Source organism: Aquarana catesbeiana, linkage group LG04, assembly GCF_042186555.1.
Source record: "Aquarana catesbeiana isolate 2022-GZ linkage group LG04, ASM4218655v1, whole genome shotgun sequence".
NCBI classification, from domain to species: domain Eukaryota; kingdom Metazoa; phylum Chordata; class Amphibia; order Anura; family Ranidae; genus Aquarana; species Aquarana catesbeiana.
The window spans coordinates 550,389,760-550,413,762 of NC_133327.1; the positions used below are offsets into that span (position 1 = coordinate 550,389,760).

General features: G+C 42.4%; 1 protein-coding gene across 2 annotated transcripts in view; it reads right to left on the reverse strand.

Moving 5' to 3' along the window:
* Window positions 1-22,045, reverse strand: part of SYNDIG1 (synapse differentiation inducing 1) — a 535,179-nt gene extending 513,134 nt beyond the window's left edge. The window contains exon 1 of one of the 2 annotated variants that reach the window (XM_073627951.1): window positions 21,468-22,045. The gene's annotated coding sequence lies outside the window, so the exon portion shown is untranslated. The remainder of the gene's footprint in view (window positions 1-21,467) is intronic. The other variant, XM_073627952.1, reaches the window with a different exon arrangement.
* Window positions 22,046-24,003: the final 1,958 nt, after the last annotated feature.

The following is a 24,003-nucleotide window of genomic DNA, read 5'->3' on the forward strand; positions in this document are numbered from 1 at the left end:
ACATGAGGTTGCCCAATGCGCCTTAAATTTGCAGAGGCTTGAGAAGCAGACTGCTCGGGGTCACTCAGGATGACAGCATCAGGAACTTCCTCCTCCCAGCCACGTACTACTCCCAAGGAGCCCTGGGGTTGGAAAGCCATCGCTTACAGATTGACGCATGTCTTCCTCTTCTTCGAAGCCTATGAAAGTGCCAGAATCCTCCTCCTCATCCTCCCCCCCTCACTCTCCCTGTGTGTCCTGTGACATAGGAATGATGGTGTCTGGATAAAGTGGGCCTTGAGAGGAAAGGAAGTCCTCCTCTACCTCCTGCTGCACTGCCTCTGGTGCCCTGTCCATAATGCCACGCAGAGTCTGCTATAGCAGGAACACAACAGGGATTGTGTCACTGATGCATGCACTGTCGCAGCTCACCATCCGTGTGGCCTCCTCAAATGGTGACAATACAGTGCATGCATCCTTAATGATCAGCCATTGGCATGGGGAAAAAGCCGAGGTAGCCTAAACCTGTTGTCGTGCTGTGCTGGCACAGGTACTCGTTGACTGCCCTCTGCTGCATGTATAGCCACTGCAGCATTCCCAAAGTTGAGTTCCACCTGGAGGGCATGTGTCAAATTAGGCAGTTTACGGGCAGGTGGAATTCCCGCTGAATTTCAGCCAACCGAGCACTGGCTGTGTATGACTGAAATGGCTACAGACTCTTCTGGACTGCTTTAGTACATCTTGCAACCCTTAGGAAATGCTGCACCACCAAACTGAGGACATGTGCCAGGCATGGCACGTGTCAACTTTCCCTGTCTGAGGGCGGATAGGAGGTTTGAGCCATTATTGGACACCACCATTCCTGGCTCCAGCTGTTGTGGTGTGAACCACCTCTGGACCTGTCCCTGCAGAGCTGCAAGAATCTCTGCTCCGGTGTGTTTCCTTTCCCCTAAACACATTATCTGAAGCACTGCATGGCACCTTTTAGCCTGACTCTGGGAATGGCCCTTTGAACGCTTAAGGGGTACCTGATGCTCATAGAACAATTCTGCAGAGGAGGGCATGGAGGTGGCGGAGCAGGAGGAGGAAGAGGAGGGGGAGGAGGAGGGCTGTATGGAGACATGGGGGCACAACAAGCTGCAGCACCGAGTCCTGTCCTGCATCCTTTCGAGTTGCAAGCAGCATTACCCAGTGTGCTGTGAACAAAATATATTGTCCCAGCCCATGTTTGCTGGACCACATGTCAGCAGTAAGGTGGATTTTATGGCTGACTGCCTTGCCCAACGATGCCAGAACATTCCCTTCCACGTGATGGTAGAGAGATGGAATGGCCTTACGTGAAAAGTAGTAGCGACTGGGAACCTGCCATTGTGGTACAGAACATTGTGCAAACTCACAGAAGGGGCAGAATCCACCAGGCTGAAAGGCAGAAGTTGGAGAGCCAACAGCTTTGACAAGCTTGCATTTAGACTCTGGGCATGTGGGTGACAGGGACTGTATTTTTTTTCCCGCTGCAGCAGATGGGGCAGAGAAATTTCCGGCTACAGTTAGGACCTGAGACACACTGTACTATACAATCATCCCTGTCAGTGGAGGCTGCTGAGAGATAATGACTCGGTATCGCAGGGGCAGACTTAAGTGGGTAAGGAGGAGGAGGAGGGACAGATTTGTGCCCCTTTTGTGTGGCTTTTAGGTGCTCTTGCCAATGGGCTGAGTGGTTGAATGTTAAATGCCTTGTTAAGCATGTAGTACCCAAATGGTTGGTGTTTTTGCAACATTTGATGTGCCTGAGACACAGTTTGCAGATAGCAACAGTGTGATCTGCTGCAGATGTGCTGAAAAAGGCCCAGACAGCTGAGCTTTGGGGAGTGGGCCGGGAGATAACAGCTGCAGAATGTGATGAAATAGGGTGGCTGCTCTCTACTCTTTCTTGATGTCGGCCTCCTTGGGGTTGTGCCACCTCACCTTTAGTTTCCTCCTCTGCTCTATCTGGCACCCAAGTCACATCAGTGACCTCATCATCATCATCATCATCTCCATCTCCTCTATCTTCATCATATCACTGGAGACAACTTGGCAATACGCTGCGGCTTGGGGAACATGAATGCCAATTTGTCTACCAGTGTTCCCCCCTCTCTCTAGGCTCATGTTCCTGTCATCCTCAACCTCAGAACCAACATCTGAATCCAGTAAAGGCTGGGCATCATCAAGGTGCAAGTGGCTGACTCTGTGGTCAAATAACTCAGCTGACTCCTTGATGGCTGATGTTGGGGCTATGGCAGGAATAGATGTGGACAAGGAGGCAGGTTTATCCACTCTTGCAACTGCAGGGGTCTGCACACTTGTCTCTGCTTGCATGACAGAGGATGAGGAAGATGAAGAAGGTTTAGTAAGCCAGTCCACCACCTCCTCTGCATGCTGTGGCTGGATAGCACCACATCCACCTTTGCCTGTGGACACATGTTACAAAACGATGTTGCACTAACCTGGCAGTAACGCACAAAAAACTATATGGCATTAAACTGGCAGTAACGCACACAGAACTATATAGAGTTAAACTGGCAGTAACGCACACAAAATGATATGGCGTTAAACTGGAAGTAACGCACACAAAACTATATGGCGTTTTAACTGGGAGTAACGCACACAAAACTGTATGGCGTTAAACTGGCAGTAATGCACACAGAAGTAAATGGCATTAAACTGGCAGTAACGCACACAGAACTATATGGCGTTAAACTGGCAGTAACGGACACAGAACTATATGGCGCTAAACTGGCAGTAACGCACACAAAATGATATGCCGTTAAACTGGCAGTAACGCACACAGAAGTAAATGCCGTTGAACTGGCAGTAATGCCCAAAACTATTTGGTGTTAAACTGGCAGTAACGCACACAGAAGTATATGGCGTTAAACTGGCAGTAACGCACACAAATGATATGGCGTTAAACTGATAGTAACGCACACAAAAAGAAATGGCATTAAACTAACAGTAACGCACAAAACTAAATGGTTTTAAACTGGCAGTAACACACAAAACTAAATGGTGTTACACTGGCAGTAACGCACATAGAACTATATGCCGTTAAACTGGCAGTAACACACACAAAACGATATGGCGTTAAACTGATAGTAACACACACACAGAGGTAAATGGCGTTAAACTGGCAGAAACGCACAAAACTATATGGTGTTAAACTGGCTGTAACTCTTACAAAATGATATGGCGTTAAACTGGCAGTAACGCACACAAAACTATATTGTATTAAACTGGCAGTAATGCACACAGAACTATATGACGTTAAACTGGCAGTAATGCACACAAAATGATATGGTGTTAAACTGAGAGTAACTCACACAGAAGTAAATGGCATTAAATTGGCAGTAACGCACAAAACTATATGGTGTTAAACTGGCAGTAACGCACACAGAACTATATGGCGTTAAACTGGCAGTAACGCACACAAAACAATATGGTGTTAAACTGATAGTAATGCACACAGAAGTAAATGGCGTTAAACTGGCAGTAACACACAAAACTATATGATGTTAAACTGGCAGTAACTTATACAAAACTAAATGGCGTTAAACTGGCAGTAATGCACACAGAACTATATGGAGTTAAACTGGCAGTAACGCACACAAAACTATATGGTGTTAAACTGGCAGTAACACACACAAAACTATATGGCATTAAACTGGCAGTAATGCACACAGAACTATATGGCGCTAAACTGGCAGCAATGCACGCAAAACTATATACCGTTAAACTGTCAGTAACACACACAGAAGTAAATGGTGTTACACTGGCAGTAACACACATAGAACTATATGCCGTTAAACTGGGAGTAACGCACACAAAACGATATGGCGTTAAACTGATAGTAACACACACAGAGGTAAATGGCGTTAAACTGGCAGGAACGCACAAAACTATATGGCGTTAAACTGGCAGTAACTCATACAAAATTATATGGCGTTAAACTGGCAGTAACGCACACAAAACAATATGGCATTAAACTGGCAGTAACGCACACAGAACTATATGGCATTAAACTGGCAGTAACGCACACAAAACGATATGGCGTTAAACTGGCAGTAACGCACACAAAATGATATGGCGTTAAACTGAGAGTAACTCACACAGAAGTGAATGGCATTAAACTGGCAGTAACACACAAAACTATATGGTGTTAAACTGGCAGTAATGCACACAGAACTATATGGCGTTAAACTGGCAGTAACGCACACAAAACAATATGGCGTTAAACTGATAGTAACGCACACAGAAGTAAATGGCGTTAATCTGGCAGTAACACACAAAACTATGTGACGTTAAACTGGCAGTAACTTATACAAAATGATGTGGCGTTAAACTGGCAGTAACGCACACAAAACTATATGGCATTAAACTGGCAGTAACGCACACAGAACTATATGGCGTTTAACTAGCAGTAACGCATACAAAATGATATGGCATTAAACTGGCAGTAACGCACACAAAATGATATGGCATTAAACTAAGAGCAACTCACACAGAAGTAAATAGCATTAAACTGGCAGTAACGCACAAAACTATATGGTATTAAACTGGCAGTGATGCACATAGAACTATATGGCATTAAACTGGCAGTAACACACACAAAACAATATGGCGTTAAACTGATAGTAACACACACAGGTAAATGGCATTAAACTGGCAGTAACGCACAAAACTATATGGCGTTAAACTGGCAGTAACTCATACAAAATTATATGGCGTTAAACTGGCAGTAACACACACAAAACTATATGGCATTAAACTGACAGTAATGCACACAGAACTATATGGCGTTAAACTGGCAGTAACGCACACAAAATGATATGGCGCTAAACTGGCAGTAACGCACACAAAATGATATGGCCTTAAACTGAGAGTAACTCACACAGAAGTAAATAGCATTAAACTGGCAGTAACGCACAAAACTATATGTGTTAAACTGGCAGTAATGCACAAAACTATATGACGTTAAACTGGCAGTAACTTATACAAAATTATATGGCGTTAAACTGGCAGTAACGCACACAAAACTATATGGCATTAAACTGGCAGTAACGCACACAGAACTATATGGCATTTAACTAGCAGTAACGCACACAAAACGATATGGCATTAAACTGGCAGTAACGCACACAAAATGATATGGCATTAAACTGAGAGTAACTCACACAGAAGTAAATAGCATTAAACTGGCAGTAACGCACAAAACTATATGGTGTTAAACTGGCAGTAATGCACATAGAACTATATGGCGTTAAACTGGCAGTAACGCACACAAAACAATATGGCGTTAAACTGATAGTAATGCACACAGAAGTATATGGCGTTAAACTGGCAGTAATGCACAAAACTATATGATGTTAAACTGGCAGTAACTTATACAAAACTATATGGTGTTAAACTGGCAGTAATGCACACAAAACAATATGGCGTTAAACTGATAGTAACGCACACAGAAGTAAATGGCGTTAAACTGGCAGTAACGCACAAAACTATATGACGTTAAACTGGCAGTAACTTATACAAAACTATATGGCGTTAAACTGGCAGTAACGCGCACAAAACTATATGGCGTTAAACTGGCAGTAACGCACACAGAACTATATGGCTTTAAACTAGCAGTAACGCACACAGAAGTAAATGGCGTTAAACTGGAAGTAACGCAGAAAACTATATGGCGTTAAACTGGCAGTAACGCACACAAAACAATATGGCGTTAAACTGATAGTAACGCACACAGAAGTATATGGTGTTAAACTGGCAGTAATTCACAAAACTATATGACGTTAAACTGGCAGTAACTTATACAAAACTATATGGTGTTAAACTGGCAGTAACGCACACAAAACTATATGGCGTTAAACTGACAGTAACGCACACAAAACTATATGGAGTTAAACTGGCAGTAACGCACACAAAACAATATGGCGTTAAACTGATAGTAACGCACACAGAAGTATATGGTGTTAAACTGGCAGTAATTCACAAAACTATATGACGTTAAACTGGCAGTAACTTATACAAAACTATATGGTGTTAAACTGGCAGTAACGCACACAAAACTATATGGCGTTAAACTGGCAGTAACGCACACAGAACTATATGGCGTTAAACTAGCAGTAACGCACACAGAAGTAAATGGCGTTAAACTGGCAGTAACGCAGAAAACTATATGGCGTTAAACTGGCAGTAACGCACACAGAACTATATTGAGTTAAACTGGCAGTAACGCACACTGTAACGAGCCCCTTGCTCGCTCGGTTCCACTCTCCCGACACTCCTCTGCAGCTATAGAATCAGATTGCAGATCGCAACATCTGATTGTTCGGTCATCCAATGCTCGGGGATTAGAACTACAGCTATGTGCCGTTCTAACCCAGTTGTGATAGCTCAGAACAAACACCAGGCAGGCTGTATGTAAGTTCAATCAGGAATCTCTTTAATTGCAAAATACAGGCTCTTTTATACACTAAAAGTGGAGGTGCATACCTCCGGCTCATATTACTCTGAACATACACCTGTGACCAGAAACCTAATTAACATGGGCTAATTAACTAATCCCTTTAGACAGCCTAGATGACTCAGACATGACCTTTAGGCCAGACTGGCCGTCTTGTAGCTTAGAACCCCCAATCAACATTATCACAATAGCAGAGTTAATTAACACAAACAACAATGGGGATCTAATGACTCTTAGATCACATACTAGAGACTTATTTACAATACACATTCTAGTAGGCAACAGATAGACAGGCAGCTGGAATTGACATCAGCATCTCCTAACAGTATTTGTCCCAGCATTATGAATCAGCCACTATTTCTAATATGGCAAATCCGGGGTCCCCAGAGTTTGTGTGTCCTGGGGGACCAGGACCCGAATCCACAGTAATACCGCCTCAAGAGTCCCCAGGTATACAGCTCACAAAGAGCACCATTCCCCCAAATGCCAGGGTCCACGATCGATCGGCAAGAGGCTAGCATACAGTCCCCTCCAAAAGTCTCTCTCACGGCTAGGTCTATCACACACACAAAATGATATGGCGTTAAACTGGCAGTAACACACACAAAACTATATGGCATTAAACTGGCAGTAACGCACACAGAACTATATGGCGCTAAACTGGCAGTAACACACGCAAAACTATATGCCGTTAAACTGGCAGTAACGCACACAGAAGTAAATGGTGTTAAACTGGCAGTAACGCAATCAAATTAACTAATGTAAAGATTACTGACACAGTCTCACTACACTACAGTGAAACTATCTGAGCTGTCCCTACTCTAGCTGCACACTATGCAAAGCTGAATGATGGTCCTCCTCACTACACTCACACTATCCCTAGACTGACACTAAACTAATATTCTCCACTAGCAATTGAAGCAAAATAGCACAGTATAGCACACTAACTAATAGCACTGAACAGAGCCCTGTTCTATCTCTCTCCATGCCGAAATCACACTGAAAATGGCTGCCATACATTTATACTGTGGGGCGGAATGAGCCATGATTGGATAAAGTCATGATGAGTTGTCCAATCATGGCTCCGACAGTGCTCTGTGCCCTGATTGGATGAAGCTTTCACTGCTTCAGCCAATCAGGGCTTGCAATGCACTGTTCAACACCGCAATGCATTGTGGGCACTTCAGGGGGCCAAACAGTCGAACGACCCGTTTGTTTGGGTGTGCACTAAACGACCGAACAACAAAAATTTGGCCCGAACTTATGCTCGGCCAAACCGTTCGCCCATCCCTACTCACTAATGCAAATTGCCAAACAGCAAATCTTACTGCTGTACAGTAATACATGTAGACATAGACTAGAGCAACCATTCTCAACTGGGATTCTGTGGAGCCCTACAGTTCTGTCAAAGGTTGTTGGGGGTTCCCAAAGATGTGGCTGACTGACCTCCCATATTTGATGGTGCCTGCATAGTTCCAGAGCCAATGCAAGTTGACAGAGCCAGCAGCATGACACCAATAATCTTTTTATCTGCCTATATGGGTTGCATTCTGACCACCAATGTGAGTTACATTTTTTCCACTGACCGTCAATGTAAGGGGAATTTTTCTCACTGTACCCCCTGATTAATTGGTTTAAACAGGGGTTCCTCAAGACCTGGAATTTTTTTTCCAGTGGGATTCCACTGAGGAGGAAACAGTTGAGAAAGGCTGGACTACAAGTACATATGTTGTTTAAAGCAAAGCTGCAATGCTGATATTTACCCTTGTTACCCCGCCAACTGTTCTCTCTACAAAGCCTTGTGAGATACCCACTACTTTCAGGTATGGGGTATCTTGTATTTCTCTCCCCTACCTTTCATAATGCAGCACTAGTAGCCTTCCCGATCTGTCACAAGGAGAAAAGGGGAGGTTATATTTTTTATGTAAGCTCTAAGTCAAACCCACCTAGAAATACTCGTTTTTTTTCTTGAGGCTGCAACAGGTGGATGCAAGAACTACAAGTATCAGCAGCAACCTGTTACTCTGTCTTGAATAGGCAAAGTACAAGGATAATGGAACACATAAAGAAGGAAGATGTGTGATATAAGAGACTTTGATGGGGGAAGCATTTTTGGCACTAAACAAGGCATTTTTGCAGCATCTCTGAAGCTATTGACCTGGGGTTTTAACACATTACATTGCAAGGTTTAACATAAGCATAGCTCCCAACTGTCCCTGATTTTAAGGGAATGTCCCTGATTTGGAACCAAGTTCCTCTCACCCTCTTCTCTCCTTATTTGTCCCTCATTTTGGTCTGATCTATATAGTTGTATATAAAATGCACTATTTATTTTTCAAAAATTGTTTCACAGTGCTAAACCTTTCATCCAATTTCTAAATTGCTGAATTTGCTGAATTTGTAAGTTTCAAAGATCAATATAAAGGAATAGCAGTGGTAAAACGTTGAGAGCAGATTTTATTGGACAGCCTCATCAACAGAATATAGAAAAATACATAATTACAGTGATTTGTACATGTGATAAAAACATTGCCTCAATGATTCAATAGGATCATCACACACTATGACATGTGGATGTTGGATTAAGAGCTGACAATGTAGGTAGATTAGAAAACAATACAATAAAGTTCATAATTAACAAAAAATTCATGTATAAAATATCAAACATACAGTTAGGTCAATATATTTGGACACAGGCCCAATTTTCATACTTTTGGCTCTGTATGCCACCAGAATAAAATCAAATCAAAACAATCCAAATGAACTTGAAGGACAGACTTTCAGCTTTAATTCAAGGGTCTGAACATAAATATCAAGTAAAAATGTTAGGAACTGCAACCATTTTTATATACATTTTCTCCATCTTCTCTATCTTCCTCCATTTTCAGGGGCTCAAATGTAATTGAACAAATCAATATAATCATAAATAAAATGTTCATTTTTAGTATTTTGATGAGAATCCTTTACTGGCAATGACTGCCTGAAGTCTGGAACCCATGGGCATTACCAAAGACTGGGTTTCCTCCTTTCTGATGCATTGCCAGGCTCTAACTGTAGCTGTCTTCAGTTGTTCTTTGTTTGTGGGTCTTTCTGCCTTTAGTTTTGCCTCCTTCAGCAAGTTAAATATTCCACTTCTTGTCCTTCAAAAGCTCCTGCTTTTGCAATGTGTTTTGTATCATTGTCTATCTGTACTGTGAAGTGCAGTCTAATCAACTTTTGACCCAGTGCCACTGGAAGCCATGCATGTCCATGCCATCACACTACTTCCACCATGTTTTACGGATGATGTTGTCTGGATCATGAGCTGTTCCAAGCCTTCTCCACACTTTTTTTCCCCATCATTCTGGTACAGATTAATCTTAGTTAATCTTAGTTTCATCCGTCCAAAAAATAGCTTTTCCAGAACTGGTTTGGCTTTTTTAGATGTTTTTTGGCAAAGTCTAATCTGGCTTTTCTATTCTTTATACTTATGAATGGTTTGCAGGTTGTGGTGAACCCTCTGTATTTGCTCTCGTGAAGCCTTCTCTTGATTGGAGACTTTGACAATGATATGTCCACCTCCTGGAGAGTATCCTTCACTTGTCTCAATGTTGTGAATGGGGTTTTCTTTACTATAGAGAGGACCTTGCGATCATCCACCACTGTTGTCTTCCGTGGACGTCAATGCCTTTTTATGTTGCTGAGGTCACAGTGCATTCTTCTTTTCTCAGAATGTACCAAACTGTTGATCTGGCCACTCCTAATGTTGCTGTCATCTCTTTGATGGATTTGTTTAATTTTTGAAGCCTTACAATGGCCTGTTTCACTTGTATGGACAGCTTCCTTTAACGCATGATGTAGGTTCACAACAACAGATTCCAAATGCAAATATCACACTTAGAATCAACTCCAGACCTTTAACCAGCTTAATTAATGAAGAAATAACAAAGGAGTAGCTCACCCCTGACCATTAAACACCTTTTGATTCAATTATCCAATTACTTTGGTCCCTTGGAAAAAGGGGGGGGGGGTGGCTATTCTTAAGAGCTGTAATTCCTAAACCATTCCTCCGATTTGGATGTACATACCCTCAAATTAAACCTGAGAGTGTGCACTTTCAACCAATTTACATTATATAACTATAGCTTGAATATGTATTGGTAAATACCTGAAAAAACAAAAATTGTGCCTGTGTCCAAATATATATGGACCGAACTGTATATACGCATGGTTGTAATGATTGCATCTTAGAGGGGGTTAATGTGTTTTGTGGAGTACATTCCACTTCCTCAGGAGCAGGTGAAATGTACGTAAATATAAAAGGTATATATCAATAACATTGTAATCAAATGGTTTAAGCAACAATAGGGGAAAGGGAGGGGGGAAGAGGAGAACAGCCCACAAAAATGAAAGAGAACCCTTTCTTAATAAACTGACACATCAGCTCAAATGTAAACATGTAGACAGAGGGCCATTTGGGGACATTTGTATCGGGAACTGTGGGAGTGCTGCCCGTACATGCCAAGGCATATATGGGAAGACCTCACAAGAAATGCAGAGCTCCGTTGTGTAGTCAGTGGTGACATAATCAACAATCCCAAAAGGGGCCTATGAAAAATGTTTTATGTGTACAGCATCAATATAAAAGTATGGCTAGTGCCAGATAACATAGATCATGTGACTGTTGGTTAGATCCCAGAAGAAAAAGCATAAGAACCCACTATGGGAAGAATGTACCTAGTGTAACTTAGCAAGAGTATGAACGATACTCATAGATCAGACCAATCATGACAGTAAAGTACAAATACGTGAGTGAACATATAACCAGAGTACAAAATGGGAAAAGAAATAAAGAGTTAAAAATATGAAACCAGGGTGAGGTTGCCCAATAGGGGACTTGTGAACATCAAAGCCAAAATGAGTAAAAAATAAAACAACAGAAACCAGTTAGACCTGATGTAACCATATTCCAGGGTATAGTGCAAGATGTCCCTACGAAGTAAGGAAGAAAACAAGCCAAGATTTGAAGTCCTTGGGAGAGTTTATGCCAATAGTGTGGAAACGGTTACCTCCTAGCATCACGCTAGCATTCGCAACAAGAGAGGAGCTGTACCATGACCTGGGTGGTGCAAGTCATCAACATTATTACCTTTTATATGTATTGATATATGACTCTAAATATATATACATATTATTCACTTATGTGTCTTATCGACATTATTTCCCAACTGTCTCGCACGCACCTCATCTAAAGTCCCAGCCTTTTTTCTCCTCCTAATTCTCCTTTAAGTGGGCATGGCAGGGGATGTGTCCTGTGCCTATAAACTTTTGGTAATAGGTGTCCCTTGTCCCATCTCAAAAAGTTAGGAGGTATGCATAGGTGCAAAAAAGAATATGTAATGGAATTATTCCAAACACACATTGTTTGTGAGAGCTATCATAGAGGAACAACCAGATTTGTTAAAGTTGAAAGGAAGTCCATCATTTGTCAGGAAATCAGCAGTAGGATGGCCAAATCTGTGTAGCTACACTCAGGAAACTGGGACCAGACCATGTATATTTAGTAAAATTTATTTACAGTAACCCAAAATCCATCCAAACACCAGCACACAGCAAACATAAAGATAAAGTGAACCAAAAACCCACTGACAGAATACCTAACTAAACCACCAGACAAACAGAAAGTATAACTAGCAATAAACTATATACAATATATAAAAAAGGAGAACAGAGAAAAGCAGGGAGGACCTAAACACCCTCCCAGCATCCATCTTCAGGTGGAAGCCTATTACTGGGATCTGCTGGTTGCTGGGAGACACCCACTGGTGGACACCAGAACTACAATCTTCCACTCTGGGAAGCACAGTGCCACCAGCAGGTGAACCAGGTCCAGACACTTCTGCTTAAAGCGGACCTTCAGTAATTTTTTAAATTTTCCATCTATTAAATCTTCTGCCCTTGTTGTTTTAACTTTGGATAGCAAATCATTTATTTTTCTGCCAGTAAATACCTTATACAGCCCACTTGCTGTTTCTTGTCTGGTAAAAAGCCTATGCACAGCTCTCCCTCTGACTCTCGTGAGAGTTTGCAAGAAGGGAAGGGGGATGAGTGATAAGAGGGCCAATGAGAGCTGCAGGGCTGCAGAGCTGGAGGTGTGTCTCTTTGTGTCTGTGTAAATCCAGGAAGTGAAAAGGCAGTAGCTTCTGCTGCCCACAGTTGAAATGGTTGATGCCAGACTCAGTGTAGGGAGATTTATGCAGCATATTTGGCAAGTACAGAATCACAGTATATATAAAATATACTATGCAAAGTGGTTGGAGGGAAGCTTCAGAATGGCAAATATGTTTTTATTAAAAATTATGTGAGCAGAATGTAGTTTAAACAGACTGTACAATAGTAGTTTGCAGTAAGTCCTTGAAGGGGATGGACTATTTAACCTCAAGACCATGCTTATGAGCTGCGAAAATAAATTAGTCTAAAATAGGCATAGGTGGACCAAAACAGACTCAAGACTGCAAAAAAATGTCTGGTCTGGTGAGTCTCAATTACAGGAAAAAGGATCATGGATCCATGAATCCATCTTGTCTTAGATCAAAAGTTCAAGCTTGTCATGGTAGTATATTAACAGATCAGCAGTGACCAAAATCCTTAAAAAACAATATAATTGTTTTCTAAATCAATGCAATGACAATTCAACCTGTTACTAGATAGGAGTACGTAATACAGTGACCAATGGGGTTGCATTTACCAAACTAGTCACATACCAAGACACTATCATTTTCAATAAGCCAATCAACCTGATTTTCATTTCTGAAGTGACTAATTCCATAAAAAAACATCTTAATTAATAAAGCAAAGTAAAATGCAATGGCTTTCGCTAGCCAGACATAAAGATAAATGAGTCAATCCTTATAAATGATCCATTGAAAATGCTCATTTGACAAGACAAACAAAATCAATTTGGCTGAATTGGATTGGATTTTCTGCCAGAACTGATCGTACCTTTTCTATGAAAACAATTCGTTATTGATCGATTGTCTTCTCTTGGCACCAATGATCTCTGTAGCAACTACCACATTGAAAGAGTTACAAGTTATGTCTATGGCCAACTTATGCAATGGGCAGTAATACATAACCCATTAAATCTGAACTGTTTATATAAGAGTTTATTTCTAATTGTTATAGGTTACTGTACTTTCACCCTGTAAATAACAGTATAAAGTATATTAAATTTAGGTAAGTTGTGATATATGGTAGGAGCAAGTAGCGAAAGCAAAATGTACAGAATTTTTTCTATCAGGCATTTAACTGTTTCACAGCAAAATGCACCTCACTGCAAGCTGCCATGCTAGTACAATTTTATACAGTTATATAAAACCTGTGATAAATATTAAAACAATACAAAGAATGGCCAGTAACAGTCTATGCTACGCCTTTATGCGACAGAGCCGAGGTTTGGTGATTGGGCACTCAAGTCCAGAGTGCTGCTGTTTCCCCATACCTGAAACTGCCCTTCTCTTTGGGTGCAGTCCACTTGGTAAAATACTTAACAGTCAACTTTGTTAGGATGAAGTTGTCATTCAGCCTCTTGTTGCCGGGTGCGGACATATATTATATGCGGCAGTACACAGTTGGGTTTTATGCTGTGCTGCCACATATATACAGTATGTACCGCTGGCATATGTTTTGTGCTGGAAGCAAGTTCTAAGGTGTGCCTCCAGCACTGTGAGCACGCTGTCACTGACGGCTAAAATCAGAAGCCAGTAGGACAGGCTCCCGATCACGTGATCATTGTTACAGCCATACACAATGATTATATGATCAGGAAGCCCAAGTAATGCCTTCAGCATGAAGAACCTCTTAGGGGCCTGTGGGAGCAGTTAGTCAGTTAGTAAAGAATTAAAGTACAAATACGCACAAAACAAAACAAAAAAACAGCCCACCCTTCCTAGCCCACCAATCAAATCGCAGAGGAGGACACAATAGTCATTGAGAAGTAAGTAAACGCCTAGATGGGAGGTTCTAGGTCAGGGGATGGAGTTTTTTCCGCATTAAATGAGGGGGGGGGTATGAAAATGTAAACAACACCAATTATAACTGACTAAAAATTAAATATTGCTACTCTATCTAATTTCAGGACCACTGCAGCAGCAAAAAGTAAATACAGTTGTGCTCATTAGTTTATATATCCTGACAGAATAAATGATTCTTGGCCATTTTTCAGAGAATATGATTGATAACACAAAAACATTTCTTTCACTTGTGGTTAGTGTTTGGCTGAAGTCATTTATTATGAATCAACTGTGTTTACGCTTTTTAAATAATAATGACAGCACAAACTACCCAAATGACCCTGATCAAAAGTTTACATACCCTGGTGATTTTGGTCTGATAACATGCACACAAATTGACATAAAGGGGTTTGAATGGCTATTAAAGGTAACCATCCTCACCTCTGATCTGTTTGCTTGTAATTAGTGTGTGTGTATAAAAGGTCAATGAGTTTCTGGACTCCTGACAGACCCTTGCATCCTTCATCCAGTGCTGCACTGACGTTTCTGGATTCTGAGTCATGGGGAAAGAAAAATAATTGTCAAAGGATCTGCAGGAAAAGGTAGTTGAACTGTGTAAAACAGGAAAGGGATATAAAAGGATATCCAATGAATTGAGAATGCCAATCAGCAGTGTTCAAACTCTAACCAAGAAGTGGAAAATGAGGAAACCAAACCACAGTCAGGTAGACCAACTAAAATTTCAGCCACAACTACCAGGAAAATTGTACCGGGTGCAAATAAAAAACCCACAAGTAACTTCAGGTGAAATACAGGACTCTCTGAAAACATGTAGTGTGGCTGTTTCAAGATGCACAATAAGGAGGCACTTGAAGAAAGATGGGCTGCATGGTCGAGTTGCCAGAAGAAAGCCATTACTACGCAAATGCTACAAAGTATCCCGCTTACAATACACCAAACAGCACAGAAACAAGCTTTAAACCTTCACAAAGTCATTTGGAGTGATGAGACCAAAATTTAGCTTTTTGGCCACAACCATAAACGCTACATTTGGAGAGGCATCAACAAGGCCTATGATGAAAGGTACGGAAGTGGATCGCTGATGTTTTGGAGATGTGTGAGCTACAAAGGCACAGGAAATTTTTTCAAAATTGTTTGCAAGATGAATGCAGTATGTTATCAAAAAATACTGGAGGAACATTTGCCTTCATCAGCCAGGAAGCTCCGCATGGGACGTACTTTGACATTCCAACATGACAATGATCCAAAACACAAGGCCAAGTCAACCTGTCATTGGCTACAGCAGAATAAAGTGAAGGTTCTGGAGTGGCCATCTCAGTCTCCTGACCTCAATATCATTGATCCACTCTGGGGAGATCTCAAACGTGCAGTTCATGCAAGACAGCCCAAAATTTACAGGAACTGGAGGATTATTGCCAAGAGGAATGGGCAGCTTTACCATCTGAGAAGATAAAGAGCCTCATCCACAAATACCACAAAAGACTTCAAGCTGTCATTGATATTAAAGGGGGCAATATATACGGTATTAAGAACGGGGGTATGTAAACTTTTGATCAGGGTCATTTGGGTAGTTTGTGTTGTCATTATGATTTAAAAAGAGTAAACACAGTTGATTGATAATAAATGGCTTCAGCCAAACACTAACCATGAGTGAAAGAAAAGTTTTTGTGTTATCATTCATATTCTCTGAAAAATGGCCAACAAATTATAAATTCTGCCAGGGTATGTAAACTTATGAGCACAACTGTACTAAGGCCTGTACTAAGGCCTGGTTCACACTAGTGCGATTTCAGATGCAAGTTAAGTCGCACAGAATTACATGACAATGGAAATCACAATATTTTCCATGATGCCTGTTCACATCACTGTAGTTTGATTTTGGAGTCTGGTGCTACTTTGGTGCAATTCCAGCATGATTTTGGTCCCATGGAATATGCAAACCATATCAATGTTGCATCAAATTGTTGCCCTACAAGTCAGATCAAAATCTGATTGCACCAGATTGAACCCAGCCTAACCATGTAATCCACAGTTTTGTATAATCACTGTGGAATTTTTTATATATTTTTTAATATAGCAAAGCAAAGTGTAATGTCTGTGTTAAAAGTGCAGTAACCCATGGCATTAACAAAAGACAAAGCAGTATAAAGTGCAACAACACTGTGCAAAGGGGAGTAACTCATGTCATTAGCCAAAGACAAAGCGGTATAAACTGCGACAAAACTGTGCAAAGTCCAGGTAACCCCTGCCGTTATGTAATCCTGGGGGTATAATTGAGAAAAAGGTGCCACTACTCAAAATACTGCCACTGCGCCTCTGGATAGATACAGAGTATGTGGAAGCTGCCACTTAAAAGGATAAAATATAAAAGCTGAATTTTAACTACTGGTCAATCTGGGATAATGACACAAAGTCAAAATAGAGGCGCTAAATGTTTGTGCACAAGGAGTATTAAATACCCTAAAGTGACATGTGACTCACAATTTACAAATGAGAATATAACTGACATGTGCTAAAATATAATAAATGCTACATGCTAGCACTAAACACCCTGTGACAAGTGAAGTGATATGATGTAGCTAGTGAAGCTACAAAAAAAAAAAAAAAAAAATTTTTTCCAAAATATAAAAAATAAAGTCCATAAAATATTGAAGAGGATCTATAGTCGATGTGAAGATCTCTTAATCCATTCACCACACCAATGTGTCTGTGATTCCACTCCCCTAAAGAAACACACTCACCGAATTCCAATGCCTACATTCTTATGTTAGGCTAAAGCACATTTAAACCACATGGATAGGGTTTTAGAGCAAGCATCCGAACTCCAGCCGTGCGTCTTATATAATCTCAAAATGTGAATAAAAAAGTGTACCAATAGTGTAATACCGTAAACAAAGCTTTAATGAAAACACTAAACAGCCTTCAAGATTAAAAATGCATAGGTGTGAATCCAGCCTGACCCTTTCCAAAAACGCAGAGGTACAAAAAGGCATTGATGTGAACATGTTCCATAGGAACCCATGTTAAAAAATTCCCATGCATTTCTGCAAAATGCATCAAAAAACACGCTAGTGTGAATGGAGCCTAAAACTGCATAGGTGTGAATCCAGCCTTAAACTTGAGCACTCAGGATTTGGTTCAGCTGTGCATGGGAGCCAATCAGCTTCTAACTTCAGCTTGTTCAATTAAGCTTTGACAATAAACTCACATGGTACAAGTTAAAAGACAGAAAAAGTGACTAAGGTAAGCCTTTCAAAGCCTCCAGAGCAGCGGATAAAACGGCCACGGCGGACCCAAGGTGTGCAGGCATAAGGTTGAACCTCACCCCTCCCTTGGTCCTGGATCTAAACCTGCTTGTCAACTTGCTGGTGTGTCAAGCGTGGCTGTACGGCAATCAACATCATTGAGAAAGGACGTTGCTTGACACACCAGCAAGTTGACGAGCAGGTTTAGATCCAGGACCAAGGGAGGGGTGAGGTTCAACCTTATGCCTGCACACCTTGGGTCCGCCGTGGCCATTTTATCCGCTGCTCTGGAGGCTTTGAAAGGCTTACCTTAGTCACTTTTGCTGTCTTTTAACTTGTACCATGTGAGTTTAAATCTTGAAGGCTGTTTAGTGGTTTCATTAACCACTTGACATCCGGAGGACGTCATATGACGTCCTCGACTTTCGGGGCTTATATCTGAATGATGTCTGAGGCTACAGACATCATTCAGATACCGGCATTTTCAGCCGGCGATTCCGTACACCATAAGAACGATCATAGCGGCTGTTCCGCCGCTTGATCGTTCTTACGGGCGGCGGGAGGGGACGTCCCCCCCCTCCCGCCGCCCTCCGGTGCTACTACCGACTCACCTCAGCGATCGGTGAGTCGGATAGCGGATCCGCCGGCGCCGGATGTTCACCATAGAGATTTCCGGCGGACCAGATGGTCGCCGGAGTCTCTATGATCGTTCGGAGGCCGGGCGCGATGTTATGACGTCACGCCCGGCCTCTGCATTCAAAAAAACGGCGCCGCTTCAGCTGTGAAGCGGCGATCGTTTTATTTTTTTTTTTGATTTTAGGCTTCCCAGCCTAGAGGTGAGATGTGGGGTCTTATTGACCCCATATCTCACTGTAAAGAGGACTGATCGTCTCATATTCCTATTACAAGGGATGTTTACATTCCTTGTAATAGGAATAAAAGTGATCAAAAAAAAAAAAATTTTTTTAAAGTGTAAAAATAAAAATTTTTAAGTAAAATTAACAATAAAAAAAATAAAAAAAATTTTTAAAGCGCCCCTGTCCCCGTGAGCTCGCACGCAGAAGCGAACGCATACGTAAGTCCCGCCCACATATGAAAACGGTGTTCAAACCACACATGTGAGGTATCGCCGCGAACGTTAGAGCGAGAGCAATAATTTTGGCCCTAGACCTCCTCTGTAACTCAAAACATGTAACCAGTAAAAAATGTTAAAGCGTCGCCTATGGGGATTTTTAAGTACCAAAGTTTGGCGCCATTCCACGAGCGTGTGCAATTTTGAAGCGTGACATGTTAGGTATCTATTTACTCGGCGTAACTTCATCTTTCACACAATGCAAAAAAATTTGGCTAACTTTGCTGTTTTGTTTTTTTTAAAGCATGAAACTGCTTTTTTTTTAAAAAAAAACGCGTTTGAAAAATTGCTGCGCAAATACTGTGCAAGATAAAAAGTTGCAATGACCGCCATTGTATTCTCTAGGGTCTCTGCTAAAAAAACATATATAATGTTTGGGGGTTCTATCTAATTTTATAGCAAAGAAATGATGATTTTTGACATGTAGGAGCGAAGTGTCAGAAATGGCCTGGATGTGAAGTGCTTTGTTTACGGTATTACACTATTGATACACTTTTTTATTCACATGTGGAGATTATATAAGACGCACGGCTGGAGTTCGGATGCTTGCTCTAAAACCCTATCCATGTGGTTTAAATGTGCTTTAGCCTAACATTAGAATGTAGGCATTGGAATTCGGTGAGTGCGTTTCTTTAGGGGAGTGGAATCACAGACACATTGGTGTGATGAATGGATTAAGAGATCTTCACATCGACTATAGATCCTCTTCAATATTTTATGGACTTTATTTTTTATATTTTGGAAACATTTTTTTTGGTAAAGAGATACAACACCATGAAAATGTCAGTAACCCATGGCATTAGCCAAAGACAAAATGGCATAAAGTGCACCAAGACTGCTCAAAGTGCAGTAACCCATGTCATTAGCAAAGCACAATGCTGTAAAAAGTGCTATATCATGCAAAGTGCTGCAACACAAAAACAAAGCAGTATAAAGTGTGACAAGACTGTGCAAAAAGCAGTAACCCATGGCATTAGCCAAATACAAAGTGCTATAAAGTGCAACAACCATGTGCAAAGTGCAGTAACCCATGGCATTAGCAAAGGTCAATTTGGTATAAAGTGCTACATCTTGCAAAGTGCTGCAACAAAAAGACAAAGCAGTATAAAGTGTGCCAAGGCTATGCAAAAGGCAGTAACCCATGGGTAAGCCAATAACAAAATGGTATAAAGTTCTACAACACCATGAAAATTGCAGTAACCTATGGCAGTAGCCAAAGACAAAGTGGTATAAAGTGCAACAACACTGTGCAGTAACCCATGGCATTAGCAAAGGTCAATGTGGTATAAAGTGCTACATCATGCAAAGTGCTGCAACACAAAGACAAAGCAATATAAAGTGTGACAAGACTGTGCAAAGTTCAGTAACCTACTGTATGGTGTTAGCCAAGGACAAAAGTGTATAAAGTTTTTCAACACCATGAAAACTACTGTAACCAATTACATTAGCCAAAGACAATGTGGTATTAAGTGCAACAACACTGTGCAAAGTGCAGTAACCAATGGCATTAGCAAAGGTCAATGTGGTATAAAGTGCTACATCATGCAAAGTGCCGCAACACAAAGACAAAGCAGTATAAAGTGCAACAAGACTGCAATGTTCAGCAACCCTTGGCATTAGCCAAGGACAAAATTGTATAAAGTGCTACAACACCATGAAAATTGCTGTAGCATGTGACATTAGCCAAAGAAAAAGTGGTATTAAGTGCAACATGACGGTGCAAATTGAAATAATCCATGACATTAGTCAAAGATAAAATGGCATAAAGTGCAACAACACTGTGCAAAGTGCAGTAAGCCATGATATTAGTCAAAAAACAAAGTGGCATAAAGTGCACGACTGTGTACAGTGCAGTAAGCTGGACAATGTGGCAAAAAGTGCAGCAGCAAAAACATGCAAACTGCAGTAATCCATGTAATTTGCCATAGACAAAGTGCTTAGCAACACAGTGCAAAGTGTGTAAACTATCTGATGTGAAGAAACTAAAACATGAGTGATCAGTTACTCTATAGGTTGCTGCACTTTTCCCATAGCCTATTACCTGCAGCATTTCCTATATGTAGCTAAATAGCTGTTTAATAAAGTTGTTTTGCAAGCAGTTAGTTACCAAATATAAAACTTTTCTGATGAAAACAGCTACACACTTAAAAAAAAAAATGTCAACAATCTCCAAAGGAATCAGATGATTAGTCATCATGTCACTCTATTCTATAAATACAAACAGGATCAAATAGTAGCCGTTGAGTGCAGTGCTGATGTTTCAGCCTGCACTATTGTAGAGGGGGAATCCTGCCTGCTCACACTGACATCGATCCAGACAGTCCTGTCATTGAATTCCCCTGCACTCTCCAGCAGCAGATGCAATGTCCCCATTCATTTCTTCCTCTCATAAACAACCTATCTGCTGCATGATCACTTCCAGGAGTGTATGATCTCCCACTAAAACAGGCTGCAGCATCCATATACAGCAATCCTCATCACAGCTGATCTGGTGCAATCCAATAAAAAAATATAAAATCATGATTTCATTGAATATAAAGGTCCATTGAGGGGGGTCATAGGCAGCATAGGGTGCAGGGGGTACAGGGGTACCTTACCTTGGCAAGGTGAAAGCTCAGGAGAAGGGACAAAACTTGTGCTAATGATGGCAGGACTTCTCCATCCGATCCATGCAAGCGATGTCAGCCTGGGACTTGTTGGATGAGATGATAGCAGGGGAGGGTGACAGATAGCGCTGGTAAGGAAGGAGCGGAGTACATGCGATCAGTCCATAGAAGGAAGGCTCCTGGGATCTGCAATCACTGATCTGCTGGGATAGACGAGGCCAACTTTTCCCTGCAGCCTGCTTGGCTGTCAGGACATTTGCTGGTGCTGAGCAGAGAAGAGGGGGAGGGGGATGCTGGAGGAGTCGGAGGTAGGAGAAGAGAAGAGAGGAGAGGAGGGCAGCCAGCGGTAATTTACAGCCCCTGCACAGGAGAGGTAGACTCACTCCGAGGGAGGATCCTTCTCGGTCTTAGAGCGAGCTGATCTGTCATTTGCCGGCTCCGGGGATCGCTGTGATCGCCTGTCATAGGATCGCTGTTTTATGGCACCGCATTCCGTATACAGGCGGCTGTCATGGAGGAGAGCGATTCCTCAGTCCGCGCACGTCCCACCTTCCCATCCATAGACGCCGCAGATCTGCTCACCCCGGACTCCATCCATCTTCCCTGCAGCCTGGAAGGACAGGGGGTGATAAGGAGAGGTGATAAGGAGGGGTGATAAAGGGTGATAAGGGGTGATAAGGGGTGATAATAAGGGGTGATATGGAAGGGGGTGATGAGGGGTGTAAAGGTAGGGTGATAAGGAAGGGGTGATAAGGAAGGGGGTGATAAGGAGGGGTGATAAGGGGTGATAAGAAGGGGTGATAAGGAGGGGTGATAAGGAAGGGGTGATAAGGAAGGGGGTGATAAGGAGGGGTGATAAGGGGTGATAAGAAGGGGTGATAAGGAGGGGTGATAAGGAAGGGGTGATAAGGAAGGGGGTGATAAGGAGGGGTGATAAAGGGTGATAAGGGGTGATAAGGGGTGATAAGGAGGGGTGATAAGGAAGGGGGTGATACGGAGGGGTGACAAGGTATGGTGTTAAGGACGGGTGATAAGGAAGGGGTGATAAGGAAGGGGTGATAAGGAGGGGTGATAAGGAAGGGGGTGATAAGGAGGGGTGATAAGGGGTGATAAGAAGGGGTGATAAGGAGGGGTGATAAGGAAGGGGTGATAAGGAAGGGGGTGATAAGGAGGGGTGATAAGGGGTGATAAGAAGGGGTGATAAGGAGGGGTGATAAGGAAGGGGTGATAAGGAAGGGGGTGATAAGGAGGGGTGATAAAGGGTGATAAGGGGTGATAAGGGGTGATAAGGAGGGGTGATAAGGAAGGGGGTGATACGGAGGGGTGACAAGGTATGGTGTTAAGGACGGGTGATAAGGAAGGGGTGATAAGGAAGGGGTGATAAGGAGGGGTGATAAGGAAGGGGGTGATAAGGAGGGGTGATAAGGAAGGGGTGATAAGGAAGGGGGTGATAAGGAGGGGTGATAAGGAAGGGGTGATACGGAGGGGTGATAAGGAAGAGGTGATAAGGAAGGGGTGATATGGAGGGGTGATAAGGAAGGGGTGATAAGGAGGGGTGATAAGGAAGGGGTGATATGGAGGGGTGATAAGGAAGGGGTGATAAGGAGGGGTGATTAGGAAGGGGTGATATGGAGGGGTGATAAGGAAGGGTTGATAAGGGGTGATAAGGAAGGGGTGATAAGGAGGGGTGATAAGGAAGGGGTGATACGGAGGGGTGATAAGGGGTGATAAGGAAGGGGTGATAAGGAGGGGTGATAAGGAAGGGGTGATACGGAGGGGTGATAAGGGGTGATAAGGAAGGGGTGATAAGGAGGGATGATAAGGAAGGGGGTGATAAGGAGGGGTGATAAGGCAGAGGGTGATAAGAAAGGGGTGATAAGGAAGGGGTGATAAGGGGGAGGTGATAAGGAGAGGATGAGAAGGGGTGAAAAGGAAGGGGTGATAAGAAAGGGGAGATAAGAAGGGTGATAAGGAGGGGGTGATAAGGAGGGGGTGATAAGGAGTAATAACGAGGGGGTGATAAGGAGGGGGTGATAAGGAGTAATAAGGAGGGGGTGATAAGGAGTGATAAGTAGGGGTGTTAAGGAGGGGGTAATAAGGGGTGGTAAGTAGGGGTGATAAGGAGGGGTGATAAGGAGGGGGTGATAAGGAGGAGTGATTAGGAGTGATAAGGAGGGGGTGATAAGGGGGTGATAAGGAGGGGGTAATAAGGGGTGATAAGGTGGGGGGGATAAGGAGGGATTGATAAGGAGAAGTGATAAGGAGGGGGTGATATGGAGGAGTGATAAGGAGGGGTGATAATAAGGGGTGATAAGGAGGGGGTGATAAGGTGGGGGGGATAAGGAGGGGTTGATAAGGAGGGGATGATAAGGAGGGTTGATAAGGAAGAGGTGAAAAGGAGGGGTTGATAAGGAGGAGTGATAAGGAAGGGGTGATAAGGAGGGAGTAATAAAGAGGGGTGATAAGGAAGGGTGACAAGGAAGGGGTGATAAGGAGGGGTACGGGTTGTGAGGCACAAATGGGGGGG